This window comes from Panthera onca, chromosome D4, assembly GCF_046562875.1.
Source record: "Panthera onca isolate mPanOnc1 chromosome D4, mPanOnc1 haplotype 2, whole genome shotgun sequence".
Lineage (NCBI taxonomy): Eukaryota > Metazoa > Chordata > Mammalia > Carnivora > Felidae > Panthera > Panthera onca.
In genome coordinates this window covers 45,685,437-45,707,655 of record NC_138351.1, presented here as the reverse complement: position 1 = coordinate 45,707,655, position 22,219 = coordinate 45,685,437, and the positions used below count along the sequence as shown (strand labels likewise).

The 22,219-nt window shown below is 39.3% G+C and overlaps 1 protein-coding gene across 2 annotated transcripts in view; it reads left to right on the top strand.

The window, feature by feature from the left end:
* Nucleotides 1-22,219, top strand: part of MLLT3 (MLLT3 super elongation complex subunit) — a 286,329-nt gene that overhangs the window by 134,355 nt on the left and 129,755 nt on the right. The gene's annotated exons all lie outside the window — the stretch shown is intronic.

Genomic DNA, 22,219 nt, shown 5'->3' with positions numbered 1-22,219 from the left:
TATCAAGCACCTGTTCCGTGCTGGGCCCCGAGTCCAGTGCTGAACGAGACACAACAGCTCTGTTTTGACAGAACTCACGTCCCGTCTCTGTGTACCTCTTGAGCGCAAGCCAGCAATGTTTATAGAGCCCTATAAACATGGCCAAGTACACCATGTTAACCTCGGTTCACACATCAGAGGGAAGACTGTAGTGCTAGAAAGCTAGATGCTGTTCCCTAGGACAGCTGCTTCCAGCGCAGGAGGACTCCCAGCGCACCGATGGGCCGCCAGGCTCCTTTTCATCCCTTGTCGTGCTGGAACCACAGCCACACTCGCTCAGCTCTAGGGCAGGGCTGAGGGTATCTTGTATTTGAATCCAGCCCACAGGATGATTGTACTTCCTACTTGTGCAGTTGTAAACAGGGGATGAAGTTGGCAAAGGCTGAAACAGCACTTCCTCTGTGACCCAGTTAAAAAAAAAAAACAAACCCTCAATCGGGGTGCCTGGCTGGCTCATTCCATAGAGCATGTGACTCTTGATCTTGGGGTTGTGAGTTCGAGCCCCATGTTGGGTGTAGAGATTACTTTAAATTAATAAAAATCTTATGGGGTGCCTGGGTGGCTCAGTCGGTTAAACGTCTGGCTTTGGCTCAGGGCATGATCTCATGGTTCGTGAGTTCGAGCCCCATGTCAGGCTCTGTGCTGACAGCTCAGAGCCTGGAGCCTGCTTCAGATTCTGTGTCCCTCTTTCTCTGCCCCTCCCCTGCTCACACTGTCTCTCTCTCTGTCTCTCAAAAATAATGTTAAAAAACTTTTTTTTTAATTAATAAAAATCTTAAAAAAAAAAAAAAAGAACCCTAAATGCTTTAAAATGTTTTACTGGTTAGTAATCTATGAAACATACAGTCATAGAACATATTCCTTTCTCTTTGGGATTTTCTTTGTAGCTTTTGTATCCCTGTGATTGCTCATCTCATTTTAGGCTAAAAGTGAGCTTGCAAATACAACTCACACCATTAGGATTAGTTCCTCTGAGGGGGTCATTAGAAGAGGACTGTGGAGGTGGAAAGATACCAGCTCCACCCCTCATATTATAGAAGGAACTGAGTCCTGGGGAGAAATTATGTGCCTCTGCATGGGCCTGGGCCTGGGCCCCCAGAGCAGGTAGGAGAGGAGTTTTTTGAGTTTCTGAGTTTTTTCCTGTCCTATGTTAGCACCCTTCCAGTCAGCAGAACATTATGCTCAGATAGGTTGGTAGTCGGCCTCAGTTTGGGGTAGTAGAGTTTGTCTCAGTTTTGGGGATCTACTTTCAAAGATTTTTAACTGGGGATGTGAGACTATATCAGGGTTTATAGCCCACTGTCACTGTAAACTAGAAACTCTGTTTCACATTCTCACCAAAGTACTACTTAAAAACATCAACAACAAAGTGTAAGCACATTGTCGAGTTCATTGCCTTAAAAAGGAAAAAAAAAAAAAAAAAAAAAAAAGCCTTGAAATTTCCTATCATGACTGATGGAAGAGACCTTGAAGTCAGCGCATTAGACTTTTTCATTTTTGTTCCAGTTTTCTCCTGGCAGATAGAAGAATTTAATAAGAAGGGAACCCATGGTTCCAAAACAAATAGGGTCTAAGTCCAAGACATCTAAAGCTTGCGTGGAATCCCTCCGGCATTTATCCCATTGGGCCCCAGGGAAGGGAGGAGACAAAAGTCCACATCCCTGTCGTAGTCAGAGTTGGTTCAATTAAAGGTGAAACTGTCTGTCACACTATTTATAGCACGTTTGTAGCTTGATGGAAAAAACAAAAGACCATAGGTTGTGAAGCCTGGCCTTTATTCACAGATAGTAAGGACTATTTTGTTTTAAAGGATAGATTCCTCAACATACTCCATAGTAATTGATAGAATTTAAACCGTGGTATTTTAGGTAATAAAATTTTTACCCTATGCATAATGAACAATTTGTGTTCAATGCTGAGAAATTAATGAAATGTCAGTCTTTAGGATGAAGACGGCACTTATTTAATTTTTGAAAAACATTAATTTATTTATTTTGAGAGACAGAGTGAGCAGGGGAAGGGGCAGAGAGAGAGGGAGACACAGCATCCCAAGTAGGCTCTGCAGGTGACAGGGCAGAGCCCGATGTAGGGCTCAAACTCACTAATCATGGGATCGTGACCTGAGCTGAAACCAAGAGTTGGATGCTCAACTGACTGAGCCACGCAGGTGCCCCAAGAAAGCACTTAATTTTAGGCAGATACAGAAGGGCTTCATGATAAAATACTGTCGTAGAATGTAAAATGTTTTTCATTTTAAATACTTCCAAGTTGGAGTTTCATTGGCATTTCTAAGGAATTCCAATCAGGTATGATATTAATAGAGCTTCCCATATAATCTTGTTAACTTTTGTTGAACTTTTGGTTTATAGTTATATATTATCATTTATTCTAACATCCATTCCTCCATGACTTTTGAATTAAGGGGCCATTATTTTTTTGTTTTAAAGATGTCAATTTGTTTTTTTTTGTTTCTCTTTTACAAGTGACTGCTGCTATAACTTGTATTTGCATAATATAATAAAGAAGGAACGTGTGAGTCAGGTGTGCTAAGGTGTGTGAAGAACCATGGCTACATGACATGTTTGACTGTGAGATACATTCATCAAAGTCAAGTTGCCGTCTTGGGGACTCCACTTAAAAATTTGTCTCTGATTTGGGTCTCCCTAGCTTGTGTAGAAAACAAACCCACTGACTTGCCTTTTTAGTACTTGTAGAGAATATGGTACAAAACCAAATGAGTGTAACTAGTTTTCTCTTCTGTTTTGTTAGCCTTATTTACGGTAAGGCATTTTATCCAGAAATGTCTTCCCCAAATAGAAGCATTAACGTTGGGATAGTGATTTCCTAACAGTTTTTGGAATACAGAGAAAATTTTTAGGTAGCATTCTTTTACTTGATAGTTAGGAAAATGTGCATTAGTAAAATGGGTGGTTTGCTCCAATAGGATAGTTTTGCTGCTAACTGAAATAACACCCTGACTTTAGAGGTATGTTACCTTCAACCCATTAAATAAACCCATCAAAATAAAATATCTGCATTTTTGGAGGGGGACTTAACTTTGGTGGATCAATAGCCCTCATATTTAGGGCATGCCCAATTCCTGGAAAAGGTAGGTAATGTAAATCAAAGTAATGCAAGTCAAGTGTGATTTTTTTTTTTCCATAAAACTAATGTGAAAATGAGGGCTTCCATTCCTGACCCAACGACCTTGGACCAGTGTGTGTGTGTGTGTGTGTGTGTGTGTGTGTGTGTGTGTAAAACAAATGAGCCAAGCAGCGTGTTTAATCAGTTGTAAATGATATATTTCTGATCCTGTTGGATTGTCTTTAATATGCATGACTCATTTTAATACAGCAGCCTAATAGTAGCAAGTTGCATGAAACTGTTTAATGTACATTAACACATTCTTGCATGTTTCTTTTTTTTTTTTTTTTTTTTTTTATTATTTTTTTTTATTTTTTTTTTTTTTATTTTTTTTATTTTTTTTTTTTTTTAAATTTTTTTTTTTTCAACGTTTTTTATTTTATTTTTGGGACAGAGAGAGACAGAGCATGAACGGGGGAGGGGCAGAGAGAGAGGGAGACACAGAGTCGGAAACAGGCTCCAGGCTCCGAGCCATCAGCCCAGAGCCTGACGCGGGGCTCGAACTCACAGACCGCGAGATCGTGACCTGGCTGAAGTCGGACGCTTAACCGACTGCGCCACCCAGGCGCCCCCATTCTTGCATGTTTCTTAACCAAAGGTGATTTGTGCATTAATTTTAATGCAGCAGTTCAGAATTTGAAATTATACCATCAAGCTAATAAAATGCAGGATGGCTTCTAGGAAGGGAGATTTGATGTGAATCTTTGTAAAAATTTGTAAAGACATAGTTCTATGTGATGTGCCTTTTTTTAAAGGTAGATTATTGAGAGATATCTGTTTGGCTGCCCTCTTTCACATTATAAAAACTTACTGTAGAAAGCATAGCCGTTACCAATCAAGTGGTTGGCATTTCTGCTGTGTTTGAATTTCTGCTTTCTAGACTGCTTTCCCATCAGCACAAATAACTTCACCTTGAGCCTTTAAGTTGTATAAATCATACCGACCTTTAAAATGCGTGAATCAACTCTTAAGGCAATGGGTTTTTCATTCTTTTTGTTCCTTTTCTCTTGCCATTGCTTCATAATGTCAAGTAGCCTCAAAGCTTTTGGCTTGATGAGTGGCCATTATAATAGGCTTATAGTCCTTTGGTGAATTCATAGAATCAAGTTATTCTAGGTCAGCCACAAGATTAGATATTGACTTATGACAATAAAGTCCTCCATTGACTGCAACACTATTCTTTGCACCTATCAGCCATTTAAAAATATTCAACAACTCTGGATGGATTTAGAGTAGAAATGTTTAGAACGTTTTCTTGTAAATGAGTATGTTTATTTTCATAGTTGTTGCCTTTCAAAATCAATTTACAAGCTGTGGGGAGAAAAATGGCTCTCGATATATTAAAGTTCTAGGACACTTATTTGGTCTGCTTTTTTCTCTTTTTTGGTCAAAGTGCTTGTAGGGCGCTATCTTCTTTAGCAAACAACTAGATCAGAGAGGAAACTGTACGTAGAATGATTTCAAATCAGGATAGCATGGAAGCTAAGACGTGCTGCTCAAGTTCTTTGCTGAATGAAGGCAAAAGCTGTGAGGGTGGACTTACAGCATATGGGTGAGGAGATTCATGTATATGAGCAGACTGACAAGATCGGCGAGGTCCATTTATAAGCAATGACTTGAAAAATAATTGGCTTAGTGTGATAAATATTACTCGTGGGTCAGCTAGTCATTGAAAATGAAAGTACTCACAGCTGCGTTCCAACATTAATATCTACCCGAACCTAATTGTTGAGGTGTTCTAGTCTTCTAAATTTAGCTACCCATTTACATTATAACAGATGCAAGCTCCTTACCACTCCTCCAAACCCCCTCCCCCAGTTTACTCAATGCATTTATTTAAGTAGGTTGTTATAAAAGTTTCTGTGTGGTCTTGAGTTGAAGTTACCAAAGAATCTTTTGTTTCAAATCAGTCCAATAATTAAAGAGTTATAGAAATAATGTCAGGGTCCTCAGAAATGATATATTGCAAGTTTAGGAGCCAAGAGACAGAAAAAGATACTCCCAGCCAACACTTGCAAATCAGAAGCAGCTGCAGAAAGGTCAGAGTCCCTGTGTGTCAAGGGGCTGGTTATTTTATCATCAGTTAAAGGAATCGACTTTATTCCATGTCTCTAGGCATTTGACACTTCTGTTGGGCATCATCTCTAGCCTTCTAGGAACAGACATCAAGAGGGTGGTACAATAAATTCTACTTATGCAACGACTAGAAAGTACGGTAATAATTGCAGGTTGCACAATAATTATTTATGGATTATGCTTCATTGTTGTACATGGCCAGGCTTTGAGTCCATTACTGTTAAGCAGCTACTTTGCTCTTTGAGTTTATTAGCACAGTTGGGTTTTTTTGTTGTTGTCTTTTTCTTTTTTCTTTTTTTAGGATTATGGTTTTCATAGCACTGATATTATGGGGTTATTCTGTTCTTGAATTTTCTTATGGGAAAAGTTTCGTATTATCTGGTGGATTAGGCTTGAATTTTAGACCCAGTCCTACTTCTTGCCAACCAATGAAAAGCAACTGTTGGTCAGCCTCTGATGTTTAGAAAGTTCCTTCGATGACCACATCCATGTTATCCTGGCAGGGACTGCTTGAGCAGTAAACAGACATACCTTTTGTGTTATTATCACATTAAGACTCATAAGCTTACTCACGGGGCGTCTGGGTGGTTTGTCATTTGAGCGTCCAACTTCAGCTCAGGTCATGACCTTGTGATTCATGCAACCCCACATCGGGCTTGCTGCTGTCAGGCAGAGCCCGCTTCGGATCCTCTGTCCCCCACTCTCTCTGCTCCTCCCCTGCTCGCGCTCTCTTTCAAAGATAAACATTTAAAAAAAAAAAAAAGAATCATAAGCTTACTCTTGAGCATTTTGTTTTGTTGCTCTGTGTTATTTTTCTTTCAAATACAGTTGGTGAAACTGAATGGTATACCAATCCTTGTATTATTAAAATAGTGTTAGAAAATTTGGGGGGTTCATTGTACACAATCCTTCAGTCCTTTCAAAAATAATGCTGTTTTATAAAATGGTGTAGTTTATGGGATGAAGGAAGTAACTTACCCGGTTGGCGGAGGGAATAATAGCCATGTAACTGAAGCAATGAAAAATTATTCACACAAAGCAAGCCATTCTGCTTGGATCGGGTGAGTGTGTGAGTTAATCTCTGGGGCAGTAGTTCTCACAGCTGGGCAGGCATCAGAATTGCCTGAAAGGTTTGGGGTATCAGATCGCTGTGGCCTACCTACCTACCCCAGAGGTTCTGATTCAAGAGGTCTGGGGTAGAGACTGAGAACTGGCACTTCTAAGTTTCCCAGCTGATGCTCATTGCCAATCCAGAGACTACTGCTCTAGTGTAATTAAACTAATGGAGTCTTAGCTAAGAATTTGTGTGTGTGTGTGTGTGTGTGTGTGTGTGTGTGTGTGTGTGTGTGTGAGTAACACCACAGAAAATGGAAAGAATTGCAGTTGAAGCTTGTTAGTGAGGGGGACTGACTTTTAATGGACTAGGAGAAGATCGAATTGTAATTAAATGGCTGAACTAATATTAAGGAAATGATATGGTTTAGAACCCAATATATTTCTAAATTGGTTTACTTAGTATTTTTTTATAGCTTCTGAAAACTTTTTTTCTTTTAACAGAAAACATACATGTGCTTTCTATATGGTTAGTGAAAAACCATAGATGTTTGTTCTGTCCAGAATATTCAACTACTGCAGCTAGATGGGGCACTTGTATTCATTTAATGTTACTACCTGGGGATAGGTGGGGAAGGGGGCTTAAGTTGAAATTTTTAATTGGGCCCTAAAATACTTTACAGTTTTTTTTTGTTTTTTTTTTTTTGAGGATGAGTCCTTATTTTAGTCATGGTTGCACTTTTAGTCCTGGTGTGTAATGAGTGCAATGCTCATGGAAGGAGTAAATGAATGGCTGGCAACACACTTATTGGAAGTAATTAGGTAGTGATGCTGGGAATCACAGATTAACCTTCCCCAAAAAAATCCCTTAGTGACTTGAAAAATTTGCTTACTAGTTTATTAATATAGTTTTTGTTACCTGGATAAATTTAAGGCAAATGAAAATTCTAATAGAGTTAAATAATATTGGGGTTTTTAATATCAAAACAAATCTCTAGAAGCATACGTTTTGGTAGCCATAACACATTATCTAAATTAAGCTGGGATTAAAGGCATAGAGTGAGGACAGAAATGTTAAATTAAAATGTGAAGTCTGAGTAAACCATATTTGTCAAAGAATTAAGAAACTTCCCAAATTTTAGATCATTAATTTTATCTTAATAGTTTAGCAGAGTCGTGTTATTGATCTTTTTTTTGAGGTCTGTGTGTGTGTATGTGTGTGTGTGTGTATGTGTTATTGGTGATCATGCATAATATCCATATCCCGCAAGATTCCTATACCCATAAAATGTGGGAGGTGTTCTTGAGGGCAGGGACTATGTTTTTAATATGTCTAACACCTACCTCTTGGTTAGTCAGAAATCTTGGCTAAATGGCATTTTTCTTTGACTCCTTTTAGTGGAAGTGTGCGTAACTGTTGGCAAAATAGTCATGAGTTAAGACTAATGTTTGGTAGGAATTTAGCTTTTACAAAATGATTTTCTCATCACATACCTAAAATACTACACTGGATATGCACAGTGATGCTTTTTGTTATTTTAGGGATAGAAGAATCTAGGGTAGAAAGAAGTTGTTGTATAACATGCCTAAAGTTAGTTACTCTAGCTAGGAAATGTCAGAGCCAGGCAGAGAACACAGATTTGCTAGCTCTAAACCTGGGTTTTCTACAAAAGTCAACTATTAACGTATTGTGGGGTTTTTTTCCCCCCAGAGGAAAAGGTGTATAGTATACACAAGGGAAACCTTGATCTCAGTTCTCCTTGACTTAAATATTTCAAATTCTAGGAAGCTTGCTCTTCTCTGAATTTCTCTGAACTTCATTCAGCATCATTTTTTTTTATTATAGTAAGAGTTTTTCTTTTTTGTGGAAAAACGGGAAGACACAAATCAACACAAAGAAGAAAACAGCTTTTCGTCCAAGCATCCAGCAGAGAGTGCTGGGCATAGAAGCCATTAATAAATATCTATTGATTGAATGCCAGGAATTAGCTCCCTGACCTCTGGGTAAATTGCTTAAGTTGTCATATTCCATCTGTAAAAAAGGGGTGGCTGGCAGGGTTCTTAGGCTACTTATTTCCTTATGTTATGGATTTATGTGACATCAGTGATCTTTCAGGGACTTGGTGAAAGGTGTTAAATAAATCATACCTTTATTATTATCTCTGAGGAAGAAATTATTTGAAATTTGCTGTCTTTAAGTATCTTACTGCTCTTTGTCATCAGAAGGAAAGAAAGGGATTTATTTGCAGTGTATGACACGTGTTTATTTGGAGGGGTGGGAGTATGCATGAGGGCAATTGCATTTATTTATAAATAAATCATTGTTATGAAATATTAAAAACGTCTTCCTGTGATATCTCAAGTTCTGTTGTTTAGTGTCTACCCTTCCTGACCCCAAATTATGGTCAGACGGACTTAGAGTTTATCTCTCAGCATTTCTTCATGAAAATAGAACAACACGGAAAAGGAATTAATAGAGTAGAAAAAACTTGATTTCTTGGTAGTCTTTCTGGTTGACTGTGTTTATTGCATGGGCATGATATGGGCATATGTGTATTAATTCACATGATTTACTTAGTTCTTAGTTTAGGTGCTATCCGAATTAGGCATTATTGTTCAAAAAATTTGACCATTTGTAAGAGAAACCAAATTAGATAGTGGGGTTTCAACATCTGATATGACAGCACGTGAGGAGAACGACTTTTATGAAACACAGATGTACCTGTTGTCCCATGATAAATTTAAATAAACCAGGCTTTTCTCCAGATGGGATTACAATGCTTCCAAAATATTTACAAGCATGATAAGCAACTTTTCTTTTTCCTATTGTTTTAGCACTATTTTACATTTCCCAAATCTTCTTATAGCTGAGTTAGTATTTCCATTCTGTAGGTGGTACATTTACATGGAGAAAAATACATTCATCCATTTAATTAAATCCCTGGTTGGAATGGGTTAGGACTGGTGGCTGGACATTCAAGCCAGTAAACAAAAAAGTACTCTGGAAAAATAAATTGCTGGTTTACTCTTTGTAAACTTCGTTCTTCTTTTTATATGAACGAATTAAGCTATAATAGAAGTCCACAAAAAAATTAATGGAAAATCTCTTAGCAAAATTCACATTTCTCTTAATATTTAATATTTAAGAAATCTAGGATTAATTTCAAAAGTGTGATATTAATGATTTTAATGTGTAATTTTCCATGCGAGCTTCATTAGTTTCATAATCGGAGTGGTTCCCTATCTATGTTGTCTTGGGACTTAACTCACCTTCATTCAATTTTATAATTGATCTTTTGGAACTGACTTAGTGAAAGTTACTATGATCACACTATCAGAGGAGGGATTTTTCTTCTGATTTACACTGAACGAGTGAACATTAGCCAGCTCTTCAAGTTAGGGTCTTAATTATTCTCTTGTTTGACCTTTGCCTGTAACATTTGGTTTGAGTTGTGTTTTTCCCTTTGACTTTAAGATTCAACCACTGGCAGGAGCCTTATTTAATCTTTCTATTGAGCTGTTTCATCTCCTTGAACAGGGCATAAACCTATTCATCCATCTATCTTTCATATGGGCATGCTGTTCTGGAATACTATTAAGATTGAGTGCATTGTCGGGGCGCCTGGGTGGCTCAGTCGGTTGAGCGTCCGACTTCGGCTCAGGTCATGATCTCACGGTTTGTGAGTTTGAGCCCCGCGTCGGGCTCTGTGCTGACAGCTCAGAGCCTGGAGCCTGCTTCGGATTCTGTGTCTTGCTCTCTCTCTGCCCCTCCCCTGCTCACGCTCTGTCTCTCTCTGTCTGAAAAAGAAAAAAAAAAGATTGAGTGCATTGTGGCAGGGTACATTCCATTTAAAAAGCAATGTAATAGGTTTTGCTGTGATTAAGAACAAGAGTGTTACAAGTGCAATATATAGCAAAATCATAACAAGGGCTTTTTACATAATGTGCTATTCCTAATGTGCAAACAGTTGATTTAATTTTTTACTGTAGCTTTTTAAGAGCATGGTGTTTCTCATCGATGCTGCCAGTATGTCCTGATGTTTCATTCCTTAATACTTGAGTTGATATGCTATCGTAACTACATTATACCAATTTCTTGAGGAATCACATTTCTGGTTTGATTTATACATGTAAAACAGGGTCTTACTCAGTGGGTTTAATCTAACTTCAAAATTGGAGTGGAAGCAAGAAGATGAAAATCTAATCTATAGAATTATTATTATTCTTTGGTATGAGGCAGCCTCTGTGAAAGAAATTAAATATTCACTTATTTATTGGTCTAATAAAAATAAAATTCTCCTTTAATTAAAAAGTTTTTACCAAGAAACAATTTTTAAAAGTCTATGTGATTCCAGATCTTTTTTTTATTGTTCTTTTGTTTTGTCTTTTTTTTTTTTATTAAAAAAACCCTTTTTTTTTTTTTTAGCATTTATTTATTTTTGAGAGACAGAGAGAGGCAGAGTATGAGCAGGGGAGGGGCAGAGAGAGAGCAAGACACAGAATTCAAAGCAGGCTGCAGATTCCGAGCTGTCAGCACAGAGCCCGACGCGGGGCCCGAACTCACAAACCGTGAGATCATGACCTGAGCCGAAGTCGGACGCTCAACCGACTGAGCCACCCAGGCGCCCTGTTTGTTTTGTCCTAATTTCCCGGTTGTGTTATAGCAGATGAGGTGTTTAACCCATAGATGTTTTATGTTTAAACAATGATACTTAAAAGGAAAATGGATTTGCTTTCAGGTTCGGATAGAAGTAGTACATATGATTTGTCATTAGAATAATAGAATATTAGATATAGAGGCCACCTCTGAAGTGTGATAGTTACTTACGTGACCGAGGAGGTCTGGAGTGAGCGGTTAAAGGGATTCTCCAAAGGTCCTATGGTGAGTTTGTGGTAGAAATGGAGCCAGAATCATGTCTCCCGATTCCTTGCTGATTTTTCTTTTACTACAACCACAGGACTCAAATTCAGATTACATTTGTATTTTCTCCTTGTTTGTTTTATTGCAGTATTTCTGTGTTGCTGTTCCGTAATATGTAACCTTGGAAGCTTTACTTACTGCCTTTTCACAATCTGTGCTTAACTAGAGCTTTATGAGTTTGAAAGTGGGCGGACAGTGTGGACTGACTGCTAGTAGTTTTAGCGGTGGATTGAGTTGAAAGAATTCCAAAAGAATATTTTTTTCATTTATCCCTGTCAAGAATCTGTAAGGCCAAAAATAAAACCAGATCTAAGAACGTTTAATTAAACTGATTGTAAATATGTATATTTAAGTTATTTTGTGAGTATGTGTGTGGGGGGGGGTGGATTTTTGTGAAAGTCCAAAATAAGTTCTGTAATTGCTTATAGTTTATATTTGATTGCTGCTAGATAACTGGATGATTTCTAGTTTCCAGAAAGTGTCTAAAGCTTTATAGGGATTATCTCATTTTTGCCTTCAGCATGGATGATCTCTTAAAGCTTAAGGGGCTGTATGATGTAGGTAATAGCATTAGCTCCATTTTTATAACTGAGAGAACAGAATGTATTGTGTGACTGTCCAAGGTGCAGTCTGAACCAAGGGGTTCTTAAAAGCTCTGCTCTTGACCACTAAGCTCTGCCTCCACATTACACGTAATTTCCTCTGCCACAAAATGCTGCCTCTTGGTAAAGTTTCCAAGAGGTCCTAGATTTAAATTAGTAAACACTTTTATGACTCCTACAATAAGCTTCAGCCATGTACTTGAGAATTTTCATGCTTAACGTTTGGAGTCCGGTGGCAATTTTAACCTTGCGCCTTCTTTTCCCCCCTCTTTCTTGGTACTTCGTCTCATTCTTCTGCACTTCCCATTCTCCTTGGTTTACTTGGAACAAGGGTCAGTGTGCCTTGTGCATTATTTGGATACCTTCATTTCTCTTCTTAAATGTAAGTGACTCCCTGTTATTCCCAAATGAGATTAAAGCTGCTAGTCATTGACTCCCATGTTCTTTGCCAATATTCAATGTTTTTACTTTCCTCTTAGGAAATGTGTTTATTTGGTATCTCAAGATGGAAAGGAACTGGGAAGAAATACCTAATTCAGTTACCCATCTAGTGGAGTGTTTCTCATGCACTCCAGCTTAAACTGATGAAAATCTTCTCCCATAAGCTTTTTCTAGAGTCATTCCTACTCATTACAGTTTTCTTTTCTTCCTCTTATGGGGCACTACCATACCTTCTTTCTTAAAACAGACCAAGATTGGGGCACCTGGGTAGCTCAGTCAGTTAAGTGTCTGACTCTTGATTTTAGCTCAGGTCATGGTCTCATAGTTCATGACTTTGAGCCCCATGTCAAGGGATTCTCTCTCCCCCTCTCTCTGCCCGACCCCGGCTTGTGGGTGCTCTCTCTCTCTTTCTCTCTCTGTCTCAAAACAAATAAATAAAATAAATAAACTTTAAAAATTTAAAAAACATATTAAAAGAATAAGCCAAGATTAAACCAATGACTGACTGTCTCTGCTTCTCCCTGGTTTGTCTCCTAAGCTTTTCAGTTTGTGAGTCCTTATCTGTCATACTGGCCATGAACCGCTTTTGTGTTAGTTGTGATTTCTCTTTCATTTATATTTGTACTGTTTCCTCCTACTAAGTAATTCCTGGATTTCGGAGACCATGAGAGGTACCATGCAATTAGCATTGCATTTGTTAATCAGAAGGTATTTTGTAAAACTTGACCTGTAAGGACGAGCAGAAACCATTTTTCTTCTGTTACTGTTTCTTTCTGTTTAGCCCAGAGACATGTTAGAGCTACAAATCAAGCCGAGAAATCAATGTAGCTCACTTGTATAATCAGGGTAGACAGAAAATAGTAGGTCACTACTATGTTTAATAGGAGCAAGAAGAAAAAATCATACTCTGTAAAAGTAGATTTTTTTTTAATCCCTGTAATTTCCTGAATGATAAGGCTGCTAGCAGCATCTTTTATTATAGTGTTGTTGTTTTTTTTAATGTTTATTTATTTTGGGGGGGGGAGAGAGAGAGAGAGAGTGAGAGTGAGAGTGTGTGTGTGTGTGTGTGTGTGTGTGTGTGTGTGTGTGTACGTACGAGCAGGGAGGAGCAGAGAGAGGGAGACAGACAATACCAAGCAGACTCTGCACTGTCAGCACAGAGCCCAATGCGAGGCTTGAAGTCACGAACTATGAGATCATGATCTGAGCCGAAATCAAGAGTTGGACGCTCAGCCGACTAAGCCACCCAGGCACCCCTCTGTAAATGCAGATCTACTTTAATGATACAGGTTAACTTTTATAATGTACTTTTGAATGGTAGTATCAGATTTTATTTTAGCAGTGAGTTACTTTTTTTTTTTTTTTTCTCACAGAATCTAATGGGACTCTACTACTGTACCTAAAACTCAGTATCGATCCTTAGGCTATTTAGATTTTCACTGTTGGGGCAAACACCTCATTGCTTTGGTAAAAGCAATATATACTACAGGGCTGTAGGGTTCCTGGAACCTACATTCGAAAACCCTTGCTTTAGAAGGGTAGCGATGCAAGATTTTCCCTGGTTTATTTGAAAAGATTGGAAGATTGTCAGGCTAAACAGGAACCGCATTCCTGGATGCACAGTGTGTAAACAGTTGCCATCATATGAGCTTCACCCATGTTCTGTCTTCATTTGTAATATCTAATGGAGCTTAAATCAGTCAAGATACTTAGGATAGGCTAGCTCTGTGCCGAATGCTTCACAGGAAAACAAAGTAGAATCCACAAGATGCTGAACAGAAATCTTGCCCTTAAGTCTTCCTCTGAAGTTATGACAGTTTTGATTCCTTCCCTGGAAGCATTTGTTTTTACTACTGAAGGGAGAAAAAGCAAAAATTAACTAGCCAAGTATTGATTTAGCAAGTATTGAAAATGGAATTGTATGCTGTACAGGAAAAGATGGGGGCAACACATTTAAAAGTGGCCCTTGTACACTGTGTACTTATTAAAAGAAAATTATGATTTCAGTTGAAAAATATGCCTTCAAAATGAGTATATATGTGTCTGAGAAACTTGTCACTGATGTGTTACAATATTTTGAATCGTGTCACCCTTCTTTTTTCCCTTCTTTCCTGACTCATGTAATTTTTTCCCTTGTAGAGCTGTTTTCCTCTCCTTGAGTAGACAGCTTTTCATTTGTGATCTTTTTGTTCCCCCCTCAAATTGCATTTACAATCCACTACTTTTTATGGTTGGTGTTCCTTAGTCCAGACAGTTCCTTCTGTACTGTGTTTAAGAACTCTGAGGTTTCAAGGAACAGACTTAAGAAAATATGTAGATCATTTAAGATTAGGTTATACAAATCCCAAGAATGGGGAACCTTTGAAATGGGGAACCTATGAAACCTTCAAAATGAAGAATCACAATGGAGATTTTACAAGCAGACGTGTTGTTTTCTTGGGAGTTGGCAGCATTGGGAGAATTTTAAGATTTGAGAAATGAGGTTGTGAAATCGTAATAGCCAAACCTATGAGGGTGTTAAATGGTGAATTCAGGATAGAAGAGAAGTCCAAGTAGGTCTTCAGGAGTTCAGGAAGGAGGAAGTGTCTTCTCCTCCGAGAGAAAATCCAGGGAAGGGGCTGAGGAACCGTAGGGACTAATGTAAGGACAGGCTTTCCTTAAGCTGTGTTCACATCTTCCTCGGTAAGCAACATAAATAGCGGGTTTTTCCTGCCTATCCAACACATGCTCCTTTTCTTCTTTCAGGTGGCAACCTAAAGGTCACCTCGTCAGAGAGGGGATACTAATCTGAAATAAAGAGGAGCTTTCCTTCTCCCTCACATCAGCCTGCTTGATTTCCACCACAGGGCTTGTTACTCAACACTTTCTCAGTATTTTCTTGCATGCGTGTTCTCTTTCCTCCTTGCCCAACAACCTGCCTCCTGTCAGTGGATATAAGTTTAATACATGCAGAGGTCATGTCCATTGTGGTCATTACTCTGTCTTGTCTCCAGCACGGCATCTGTACTCCGAGGACGGTGTCTCTGGCTAGAGTGTCACCTGCCTGAGAGCAAGAATTCTACCATATCTGTGTAATCCTATGATTGTATAGTGCCCGTTAGGTGGAATTAATTAGGCTAATATTACTGAGAAAAAATGAACTGTGAATGAGAAAATCAGATAATTTTACAAACAAAGACGTTGAGTTTCTTTTTTTCCCTTTCAATAAAAAGCAGCACCAGGCTTAGTGAGAGCTGGGCCAAGTGTAAAACGTGGGGTAAAACTCGGTAAGACTTTGATGCCAGAGGCTGTCCCAGGGTTGTTTACTTCTGTTACATGCAGAAGTCACGAGGTGATTATTTTAGGAAATGGGATTCTTGAATAGCTCTTTATATATTTGGTTAAATAATAAAAAGCCGTAAAGGAGAAACTGTGTCTCTGATGGCCAGCTTTTTGATGCAGTAATACATACTGAAATGAAGCTATTTTCTGCCAAATATTGAGAGGTTTCTTCGTTGCTTTTCTAGAGGATCCTTTTCCATGTAGCTCATGTCGCTTTTCTGGATGCATCTTCTGAAGTATGGTGTTCCGAAAGATAGTGCGCCCAAGGTTTAACTTTAATATTTTGCCCAAGGTTTAACTTTCTCATCCTTGAGAAAGAAATCTGAAGCTCTTGCCATTTGAATAATTCTCAGTGAAGGAATTAAGTTTGTCCTCGGTTGAACTTCCTCTGAAGATCTACTTTTGCTATTTCCTATCACATTCGCCTGGAAATACATTTCCCCTCGGCCAGTTTTTGAAGCACTGTTGTATACTGAGTCATCGTGAGGCAACTTGGGGCAAGTTAGCAGAAGTGCCGTCGATTTTAGTGAAAGGTGAAGCTTGAATATTTGTATTTAGTATTTCCTAACAATTCATAATGTTGTCTAGTTTGGGGCCATGTTTGTATTTTGTTGGCTCATTTGTTATGACCTTCCTTGAAGAAATGATTATGAAGGCGGTCTTGTTTTAACATCATGGTTTTGTTCTCCCAAGGTGAAATGGATTGACCTCACCTCCGCTAGATGGGATTCGCTAACAACTGTAAGCTGTAACTGCTCTGAAAGCTAAAAATGTGCATATGTTAAAAAAAAAAAATCCTCCCCCTTTTTACCCTCTGGAGAGAGAGGCTAGGAATATTCTCAGTCTGTAAGTAAAGATTGCAAGTTACTCACAAAGGAAGTCATGTTTATGTTTATCATTAAGGGTTTTTCAACATGGCCAATTTAGAATCTCGAACTCTTTTTCAAAATCTAGGACTTTCCTCTAACATGTCAAAATTAATGATCCCTCTTTTATATATGTAATCCATTTTTTGTCCCGCTGGGCTTTCTGAGTGTGTACAGTATGAGGTTCTCTATACAAGTATAAACTTTATCCATATTATCTGTTTTTTCTTCCTCATTTTCTGTGTTTCTGCTTATAGTGACTGCTCCATTTTGCTGTTTAACTTTCCTAATGCCCTCGCTCATACTTGGCTTGCCGTCCAGCCTTTCTTCTCAACTGCCAAGCGTGCTCCATCTATTCCTTTGAAGTTCATACTAAAGTTAATGTCCATTGACTCAACTCCATTTGAGAAATGATGAGCTGGGTTCAGAGATGAGAGGTGTCTGGAGACACAGCTGTAGCTTTGGGGAAGCATAGAATGAAATAGGGGTGAGAATGGAGCTTGATAGGAGTATATGTAAGTAGGATTTGCTAATAGGATCAGTGAGAAAAGAGTTTGCAGCCAGAAGAGGGAAATGACCATTTGTGTTTTGGAGTATTGGCAGAAGGTTCTTCAGAGGAGATGGTGTCTGAGTTGGTCCTTGAGAGGTGAACCCTGAGGAAATGGACAAGCGTTCCATGTCTGTCCGGTTAGCTAACGGTATCTAGCTTGTTTCATAAAACTTAGTGGAAGTTAATTGGACAGTTGTTCTCTTGCGTGGCCACGGTTCTTTATTGCATATAAAGCAATTAGGTTTTTAGAGTTGAATTTTTGAATTATAAACAACCACCACCACCACAAGGTAAAAACCTTAACAATGGAACTCAAAAGTTGCCTGATGTTACCTTTAATCCCTTTTCAGGGAAATGAGGAAATGACCCAAAAGGGGGCAATATTTTTTGTTGTTTAGAAATACCTGTTTTGAAATGGGCTGAATAGAAGCAATGGCGGGATCTTTTTGTGTGTGTTCCCGTGTGTGTGTGTGTGTGTGTGTGTGTGTGTGTGTGTGTGCGCGCGCGCGCGCTTATAGAAACAAAAACAAGACTCAACACTTGATTTCAAAATGTCCTTTTCAAAATGTCACAAGTGTAAAGTGTCAAGGCTTGGCCATGTTCAGTGGCGGTGAGGTGCTCAGACTGCTAGATGCTAGCCATGGACTTCTAAATTCTCACACAGGACAGTTCAGGGCAGAGACACCTGCCAGGCAGCACCCTGGTTCACTGTTCTTGGAGGCTCTGAAATGGCAGAACTAGAGCAGGGAGGGAAGGAATCCAAAATGCTCAAACCAGAAGGGACATTTGGCACAAAGCATTGGTAATGACCAGTCTATATATAGAGTTTGGTGTGTTTTTTACTTCCTGAAGGGCTCAGCACAGTAAATAAAGTAAAACCAATAATTATCAATGGCCAACTGAGCCATGTCCTTAACAAAAGTATTCACATGGGCATAAATCATAGGGTCTAAGCCAACAGACTGGAGAGGAATCTATCAGCTGTTTTCCTAAGGATTAGGGGAAAAAACTGTTGCCTAGTGATAGTTTTTAAAGCTTTAATTGAGGATCTGATGGATTTGTAAGAGCGTCTTCTTTTCTTTTTCTTTTTCAGTGCCAAAAACATGGGATCTTTTAAATAATGAATTAAACATATTTATTGAGTATGTATATGTGTATGAACTTTATGATATAAGCACAAATCTATTCATGTAACAAACATTTATTTCCCTGTACCAAGCACAGGTCTTTTGAAGCCCTTTTCCCCTAAATGAAGCATATTAAAAACCTTAGGTAGTGAGTAAGATTTTGACTTAATTCTAGGTTAACCAAAACCTTTTTTCCCCTTCATGTGTTTTTCTTCCTTGTGTAAATTTTTTGCTCAACTTAGTTGATGGTCATTGTATAGAGTCAGTTATACTACATGTGTATATGGGTAGTGTGCCTATTTTTGAGGAGCTGTTTTAGGAAAAAAACCCAATTGCTCATTATTTACATGCATTTTGGGCTGTTTCTCTTCTGCATGAGTGTTGTATGTTGGTAGATGATACATGTGATTACTTGGACAGAGAACATTTTCTTGGACAGAGAACATTTCCTTTGGTTCTTTTGTTTTTTAAATATTTTTAAATGTTTATTTATTTAATTTTGAGAGAAAGCATGAGCAGGAGAGGGGGAGAGAGAGAGAGAGAGAGGGAGAGACGGAGGGAGACAGAGAATCCCAAGCAGGCTCTGCTGTCACTGCAGAGCTTGACACGGGGCTTGAACTCACGAACCATGAGATCATGACTGAGCCAAAAGCAAGAGTCGGCCACTTAACCAACTGAGCCACCCAGGCACCCCTGGACAGAGAACAGTTTGAAAATGTCTCATAATTAGAGCCTTGGACTACATGAGCAGGGAAGTGTGGAAGGAGATCAGAGACATGCTATTTATGGCGATACAATGTTAGTTACAAAATGACACTGAATATCTTCTGGCTCAATTTGTTAACTTAGTCTCTTGAAATTTGGTACTATCAGAATTAGAACCAGTTCCATGTTGAGCCCTCAGCTTTCAAGAGAAGACTCTTCTGTGGCAACACAGAACGTTCAACAAACATTCGTTGAACACCCTTTACTTGGCTCACTGTTAGTGCCCAGAGTTACAGATACGAGTAATAGTGAGGTTGTTGACCTCAAGGGGCTCAGTCCAGTGGAGGAGTCTGAGAGGTGAGTGAATGTTATCTGCCAGTCTGATAAGTGCACCCACCTGATATGTGCAACAAGAGAGGCTTGGAAGTGGAACAAGGGAGGCATTCTGAAAGAGCTAACATCTGGGCTGGATTTTGACAGGAATAAGAGCTTCCAGTGATTTCTGCTGAGTTAATTTGCATGGTTTAAAGAATGAATGTTAATCCTCCCATTTTACCGTCACCTAAAAAAAATTGATGGCTTTCTGAAGCTGAATATCCCCTTTAATAACTTCTGAAACTTGATCTTTTATTACCTAGATCTTAAAATTATCTGATTCTCAAACAATGGAGATGAAGAATGAGTTTCAGGGTTTAGGACACTTAGATCTTATGAAGGTGACATCGTGGCCAGTGATTATGGGACAGGGATTCTCCCCCCCCCCCCCAAAGTTTGTTTTTGAGAGAGGGAGGGAGGGGGAGAGAGAGAGAGAGAGAGAGAGAGACAGAGAGCGCGAGCAAGTGGGGGAGGGGCACACACACACACACACACACACACACAATCCAAAGCAGGCTCCAGGCTCCGAGCTGTCAGCACAGAGCCCAACGCGGGGCTGGAACTCATGCTGAAGTTGGGCGCTCAACCACTGAGCTACCTCGGCTCCCCAGAACAGGGATTCTTAATGAAGAAGTGTTGCTGAGTGAAACAAGGTCTCAAAGGTGGTCCTATTAATTTAACAATAATTGCTTTATGTCTAATGTACTACTATCCCTACTGGCTAAAAAGTTTCTTAGTTTTGCCTCCTGTTTCTTGTTAAGAAGTAGGTTAGAAACTGATGTTAATGCTTTAGGTTATAAGAGACTTGAATAAAGAAATTAACGAACTACTTCCCCTAGTTTGACTTTCTTCTGATTAGAACACTGTGTATTTGTATTGCTGCTGGTTTTCTCGCATGTTTAGTGTGTATAAAAAGTTTCTCTTGTTTGCTTCTAATTAAGAACTCAGGGTGCTCTACACACGTTGTCCATTGTTCTTTATGAAAATATTGCATTTAAAAATAATTGAGGTATGCGTTGGTAAATAGTTTCTTATAAACCAGACTTTTACAGAATATGAATACATAACAGATCATTTCCTTTAGAGGGTGGGAAAAAATCTAAAACTTTCAACTGGAAGATGGGCTCACTAACAGCTGTTTCCTATAATAGAAGCAATTTGCATGCAGAATAGAGAAAATGAATTATACAAAGGGGTGTATAGAGGAGCAGCTATAACTTCTCTGACATGTGCGGCAGCCCACAGAATAAACTTCCTTCAAATGACATTGGCATGATTAATCCCAAGCAACCTGGACACTGAAAGTGCTGTTCTGAAAAGACTGCTTTGCCGTCTGGAAATGTTATGGGTGTAATACGAGTCTTCTCCTTGGGGTCGGGGGTGTGCTCAGTGCTTTTGGTGGCATACCCTCTCCCGAGGGTTCAGGATATTTGAATATTCATGACAGGTTGGCAGGTGGTTAGTGGATGCAGGACTGAAGCTACTCTGAGTTGTTTTGCATTTGCATTTTTTTTTTTTTTTTTTTTAAATCAGAGAAACTTGTAAGGTCAGGTGAGAGTCCTCACTCCTGATTTACTTCTGATGTCAGTTTGGGGAAATGTTCCTGAGGTGGGCTGAAGGAGACTTCCAAGTGTTCCAGTCCTATCTTCAGTGTACGTCTTCATAACCATATTTGTACTTGGGGAGGGTCTAACCAAGTTTTATGTACATTATCATCATCGCCTAGAAGAAAAACCCCCTCCACGTGTGTTCCTACCCATGCTTACGGATAGGTAGATGGTCTTCTCTCTTTTAAAGGGAAAGGAAATGGAAACTGTCTAGAGAATTCTTAGTCCGGGTGCCATGGAGTTGCGTCTTCTAATCTGAATCTAGGGGTCTCTCCTTGCTGCTTTCTTTCTGTTTTCATCTGAAAAGTTTCCATGCCAGTTGGCTAGCTCATGGAGTAGATCACCTGCCTCACTTGAGTAACTTTTTGAGAACTTACGCGTGCCAGGATCTGTGCCGTGTCTTTTATGTACATCATCCTGTTTAATCCTCCCAGTGTTTGGAAGAAAACCCAAGGTTCAGAGAAGTGGAGTAACTTTCTAGAGGCGGCCTGGTCAGTCTGAGTTGGATCCCAGATTGGCACCCAGGTGTGCCTATGCCCTTGACACTTGGCACTCTATGTTCCTGGGGTAAATGTTTCCGTCTTTGAGGACTGGAGGGAAATTACACACGATGTTCCAGAATACACTGTAGTACAACTCTGTGGGGTGTCCAACCTGTGATTCCAGCAATTCATGCTTTGGGAGGGTAAAAGGAGAAGAGAGGATAATACTTTGTGGTCTGGAAAGGTCACAGAATTTGTGATGACATTTGGATTTGAACTAAGAGAGGATCCTAATAGTGGTATCAAGGTGTTAGGGAAGGGATGAAAGGAGGACAGGGCACACTTGGGAAATGCTGGGCATATTTGCGGGGAATTGAAGGAAGCACAGGAGGACGGATGAGTGACAAAAGAGGAAGGCTGGAAAGGTAGGCTGGGGCCCTGCTGCGGGGGACTTGAGTTACCACACAGAGGACTGCGTCGCCTTGATGTTCAGCATGTCTGTGATGACTTCTTTGTGACACTATCAAATACAGCCTCAACTAGAATACTTTCAGATGGCTTGTGACTGATTTTGATTTACTTAATTGACATTCTAGTGGTATGAATCCTAGTTACCTTCTGTAGGGTGTCTCTCATTTCCCAAGAGCTTGCCTAAAATAGTCTTGCCTAATTCATTTTTGGGGGAAATCGAAGAGGGTGACATGATGGACACGAATAACATTGGGAGATTCTGGACTTGGAATTTTCTGAGGAGGGAGGGTATCCTGCCACTTGTTGGCATGGAAATCGGGATGTCTCCAAAAAGTGAGGGGTTTGAGGGTGGAGTGATTTACAGGAGAGATCTGACACAGACAGTACATTTGTCAGGGAACTTTCAAGCTTTAGATCGTAGGAGCTCTCCCCAATCTCC